This window comes from Pimephales promelas, chromosome 22, assembly GCF_988280905.1.
Source record: "Pimephales promelas chromosome 22, fPimPro1.hap1.1, whole genome shotgun sequence".
Taxonomy (NCBI): Eukaryota; Metazoa; Chordata; class Actinopteri; order Cypriniformes; family Leuciscidae; genus Pimephales; species Pimephales promelas.
The window spans coordinates 35,748-41,747 of NC_142790.1; the positions used below are offsets into that span (position 1 = coordinate 35,748).

Here is a 6,000-nt window from a genome sequence, read left to right on the forward strand (position 1 = left end):
CAAGAACTGACCACAGAGAAGTCATCTGAACAATTGTAAATACCAATCGAATGCTAATGATTTAGGGCAGATTTGACTTACTCGAACTAACCTGACGATAATAAATAATAAGGTTAAAAGGTGTTAAGATTAAAGCACACACCGTAAAACATGGCGCCCAGCGTGGGGCTTTAACTGTTCAATTCTGGCCAGTAATTGAACAGTTAAGCGCCAGCTAAATAGCGTGTGCGTGGATGTGCTTAAGGATTAGAAATTTATTTTCTTTTTTAAAGATAAATCAATTAGAGGACGACTAGTGAAACTTAGTCGGAAAAAAAAAATCTAGAAAAGATTATTTAAAGAAGACCCAGAAAGGGTTAGATGTGCAAGGCTCGTTGCTTCAGGCGATGTGTTGCGTACCGTCTCGATCAGGCTCCTGTAGTCCTTCAGAACCTCAGCCTGATGTCGTTCGCTCCCACGTTCAGCACAACAGCTCTGACGCGCTCATCACCGTTCAGGATCTCAGGAACCTGTGCAACAACATCAAGAACATGAGCACCAGGAAAGCAATGAGTGCACACCTTATCCTTACCTGAGGTAGCACGGACATGACGGACCATTGGCGTGCCGATGACCACGGCGTCGTCCCTTTCCGACTCGCAAAGAGCGGAGAAGCGGTTCTGGGTCAAAATCTCCAAGACCGGGAGGGGCGGCGGGGAGGTTCTAGCTCTGGTCCTGGCTCTTGTCTTCCGCTGTGTGATCCATGGTGTTGTGTCGGTGCTGGACTGAATGAAGCCAGAGATGATCGCATCCTCCTGGGCAGAGAAACACATAGAGTAGACGAAGTCAGAGTCAAAGAATAACTAACCACTGACTTGTGAACATCGGCTTGTGATGTTTCAAGCGCTGACCGCGGATCCAGCAGCTCACAGGCAGAGTAGTCTCTCCACAGGCGTCACTAAACGAGGAATAGACACAGTTTCAAGATAATGTTCCACACTAAGCATATCAATTAAGTTTGGACAACAAAGACTGTGATTTGGACTTTGACTTACTATTTATTAGGTGTGTGCAAATATTCTACTGAACCTTTCCTGTCCTTGTCTGTACGTGGGAAGCGGCCCAGACACCATGATCGTTGCTTCAGGCGATGTGTTGCATACCGTCTCGAACAGGCTTCTGTAGAACTTCTTCAGAACCTCAGCCTGATGTCGTTCACTCCCACGTGCAGTACAGCAGCTCCGACAAACTGAAGTTGACGAACGCCATTTTTCTCGGGACAAGCGTCCCGAGATAACAGCAGAAAACAGATGGGAAATAATTAGCATAGCTGATGTCCATAATGATTTCCCTTACACAGGAGTAGATTCCAGAGTTTGAGCATAAAGAATTTAAATTTTAGCCTAACTTTTCTTTCTGGAATATCTACATTAATAAATAACTAATGCTAATTACAAGTAATCGTCTAGCAGTTTTGTTAATAAACCTTAAGCAAGAACTGACCACAGAGAAGTCATCTGAACAATCATAAATACCATTCGAATGCTAATGATTTAGGGCAGATTTGACTTACTCGACCTAACCTGAGGATAATAAATAATAAGGTTAAAAGGTGTTAAGATTTAAAGCACACACCGTAAAACATGGCGCCCAGCATGGGGCTTTAACTGTTCAATTCTGGCCAGTAATTGAACAGTTAAACGCCAGCTAAATAGCATGTACGTGGATGTGCTTAAGGATTAGAAATTTATTTTCTTTATTAAAGATAAATCAATTAGAAGACGACTAGTGAAACTTAGTCGAAAAAAAAAATCTAGAAAAGATTTAAAGAAGACACAGAAAGGGTTAGATGTGCAAAGCTCGTTGCTTCAGGCGATGTGTTGCGTACCGTCTCGATCAGGCTCCTGTAGTCCTTCAGAACCTCAGCCTGATGTCGTTCGCTCCCACGTTCAGCACAACAGCTCTGACGCGCTTATCACCGTTCAGGATCTCGGGGACCTGTGCAGCAACATCAAGAACATGAGCACCAGGAAAGCAGAGAGTGCGCACCTTACCCTTACCTGAGGTAGCACGGACATGACGGATCATGGACGTGCCCATGATCACGGTGGCGTCGCGTTCCGACTCACCAAGAGGGGAGAAGCGGTTCTGGGTCGAGATCTCCAAGACCGGGAGGGGCGGCAGAGTGGTTCTAGCTCTGGTCCTGGCTCATGTCTTCCGCTGTGTGATCCATGGTGTTGTGTCAGTGCCAGAGTGAATGAAGCCAGAGATGATCGCGTCCTTCTGGGCAGAGAAACGCATGGAGTAGATGAAGTCAGAGTCAAAGAGTAACCAACCACTTACTTGTGAGCATCGGCGTGTGACGTTTCAAGTGCTGACCACTGAACCAGCAGCTCACAGCCCACAGGCGTCGAGTCGTCTCTCGACAGGCGTCACTAGACGAGGAACAGACACAGTTTCAATATAATGTTCCACACTAAGCATATCAATTAAGTTTGGACAACAAAAACTGTGATTTGGACTTTGACTTACTAGTCATGTCTGTAAGTGGGAAGCAGTGCAGACACGATCATTGCTTCAGGCGATGTGTTGCGTCTCGATCAGGGTCCTGTAGTCCTTCTTTAGAACCTCAGCCTGATGTCGTTCGCTCCCACGTTCAGCACAACAGCTCCGACGCGCTCATCACCGTTCAGGATCTCAGGAACCTGTGCAACAACATCAAGAACATGAGCACCAGGAAAGCAGTGAGTGCGCAACTTATCCTTACCTGAGGTAGCACAGACATGACGGACCATGGACGTGCCCATGATCACGGTGGCGTCGCGTTACAACTCGCGAAGAGGGGAGAAGCGGTTCGGGGTCGAGATCTCCAAGACCGGGAGGGGCGGCGGAGAGGTTCTTGCTCTGGTCCTGGCTCGTGTCTTCCGCTGTATGATCCATGGTGTTGTGTCGGTGCCAGAGTGAATGAAGCCAGAGATGATCGCGTCCTTCTGGGCAGAAAAACGCATGGAGTAGATGAAGTCAGAGTCAAAGAGTAACCAACCACTGACTTGTGAGCATTGGCATGTGATGTTTCAAGTGCTGACCGCCGATCCAGCAGCTCACAGGCTGAGTCGTCTCTCCACAGGCGTCGAGTCATCTCTCCACAGACGTCACTAAACGAGGAACAGACACAGTTTTAATATAATGTTCCACGCTAAGCATATCAATTAAGTTTGGAAAACAAAGACTGTGATTTGGACTTTGACTTACTAGTCATCTGGTGTGTAACATCTTGGAGATGTCCGACACAACAGCCGCTCCGATTCTGCTGGGGTGAAGGCCATCAGCACGATACAGCCTAGATCTCTCCTAGAGCAGATTCCAAATATTTACAAAGAGCAGTTTCTGTTCATTACACAATGACATTAACCATTCATTTAGTGCAAATAATCTACTGAACCTTTCCCGTCCTTGTCTGTACGTGGGAAGCAGTCCAGACACGATGATCGTTACTTCAGGCGATGTGTTGCGTATCGTCTCAAACAGGCTCCTGTAGTCCTTCAGAACCTCAGCCTGATGTCATTCACTCCCGCGTGCAGTACAACAGCTCCGACAAACTGGAGTTGACGAACTCCATTTTTCTCGGGACAAGCGTCCCAAGAGAACAGCAGAAAACAGATGGGAAATAATTAGCATAGCTGATGTTCATAATGATTTCCATTACACAGGAGTAGATGTTAAACCACAATTTTACAAACTCTCCGCAACTCAACCATACGCGCCAACCCGTTTGACTAAGGCTGTCGAGCCCCACTGTCACGGTAAAGAAGAGGATTACGTACCTGTATGCTCACCTGTCTGCTTTGCAGTGAAGCTCCCCCGCTGTAAACTCTGTCTGTTGGCCCTGCAAGTGAATTCAAGTTTATTTGTATAGTCCCTTCACAATACTTGTTTCAAAGCAGCTTTACAGAAAGTGCATTACAGAAAAGTACATGGAAAATTACATTTAGATAACCATGTAATATTAAGGGCATAACATATCGCCAGCATTGAGTCGTCTTTCCACAGGCGTCGAGTCATCTTTCACAGGTGTTGAGTCGTCTCTTCACAGGCATTTAGTCTTCTCATTGCAGGTGTTGGGACATCTGAAGTCTCCATGAGAGGCTGGATACAAACTGGAGCTGACGAACGCCATTTTTCTCAGGACAAGCGTCCCGAGATAACAGCAGAAAACAGATGGGAAATAATTAGCATAGCTGATGTCCATAATGATTTCCCTTACACAGGAGTAGATTCCAGAGTTTTGGAGCATGAAGAATTTAAGTTTGAGCCTAATTTTTATTTCTGGAATATTTACATTAATAAGTAACTAATGCTAATTACAAGTAATCGTCAAACAGTGTTGTTAATAAACCTTAAGCAAGATCTGACCACAGAGAAGTCATCTGAACAATTGTAAATACCAATCGAATGCTAATGATTTAGGGCAGATTTGACTTACTCAAACTAACCTGAGGATAATAAATAATAAGGTTAAAAGGTGTTAAGATTAAAGCACACACCGTAAAACATGGCGCCCAGCGTGGGGCTTTAACTGTTCAATTCTGGCCAGTAATTGAACAGTTAAGCGCCAGCTAAATAGCGTGTGCGTGGATCTGCTTAAGGATTAGAAATTTATTTTCTTTATTAAAGATAAATAAATTAGAAGACGACTAGTGAAACTTAGTCGAAAAAAAAAATCTAGAAAAGATTTAAAGAAGACACAGAAAGGGTTAGATGTGCAAGGCTCGTTGCTTCAGGCGATGTGTTGCATACCGTCTCGATCAGGCTCCTGTAGTCCTTCTTCAGAACCTCAGCCTGATGTCGTTCGCTCCCACGTTCAGCACAACAGCTCTGATGTGCTTATCACCGTTCAGGATCTCAGGGACCTGTGCAGCAACATCAAGAACATGAGCACCAGGAAAGCAGTGAGTGCGCACCTTACCCTTACCTGAGGTAGCACGGACATGACGGACCATGGACGTGCCCATGATCACGGTGGCAACGCGTTCCGACTCACCAAGAGGGGAGAAGCGGTTCCGGGTCGAGATTTCCAAGACCGGGAGGGGCGGCAGAGAGGTTCTAGCTCTGGTCCTGGCTCGTGTCTTCCGCTGTGTGATCCATGGTGTTGTGTCAGTGCCGGAGTGAATGAAGCCAGAGATGATCGCGTCCTTCTGGGCAGAGAAACGCATGGAGTAGATGAAGTCAGAGTCAAAGAGTAACCAACCACTGACTTGTGAGCATCGCCGTGTGATGTTTCAAGTGCTGACCACTGAACCAGCAGCTCACAGCCCACAGGCGTCGAGTCGTCTCTCGACAGGCGTCACTAGACGAGGAACAGACACAGTTTCAATATAATGTTCCACACTAAGCATATCAATTAAGTTTGGACAACAAAAACTGTGATTTGGACTTTGACTTACTAGTCATGTCTGTAAGTGGGAAGCAGTGCAGACACGATCATTGCTTCAGGCGATGTGTTGCGTCTCGATCAGGCTCCTGTAGTCCTTCTTTAGAACCTCAGCCTGATGTCGTTCACTCCCACGTTCAGCACAACAGCTCCGACGCGCTCATCACCGTTCAGGATCTCAGGAACCTGTGCAGCAACATAAAGAACATGAGCACCAGGAAAGCAGTGAGTGCGCAACTTATCCTTACCTGAGGTAGCACAGACATGACGGACCATGGACGTGCCCATGATCACGGTGGCGTCGCGTTACAACTCGCGAAGAGGGGAGAAGCGGTTCGGGGTCGAGATCTCCAAGACCGGGAGGGGCGGCGGAGAGGTTCTTGCTCTGGTCCTGGCTCGTGTCTTCCGCTGTATGATCCATGGTGCTGTGTCGGTGCCAGAGTGAATGAAGCCAGAGATGATCGCGTCCTCCTGGGCAGAGAAACGCATGGAGTAGATGAAATCAGAGTCAAAGAGTAACTAACCACTGACTTGTGAGCATCGGCATGTGATGTTTCAACTGCTGACCGCCGATCCAGCAGCTCACAGGC

At 46.8% G+C, this 6,000-nt stretch overlaps 1 long non-coding RNA gene across 1 annotated transcript; it reads right to left on the reverse strand.

Annotated features, from left to right (window-relative positions):
- Nucleotides 1–5,050: 5,050 nt before the first annotated feature.
- On the reverse strand, nucleotides 5,051–5,565 carry LOC148969496 (uncharacterized). The gene is made up of 3 exons (XR_016149225.1): nucleotides 5,424–5,565; nucleotides 5,271–5,326; nucleotides 5,051–5,174 (listed from the first exon to the last, which is right to left on the reverse strand). It is a non-coding gene; the product is annotated as an uncharacterized LOC148969496 (long non-coding RNA).
- Nucleotides 5,566–6,000: the final 435 nt, after the last annotated feature.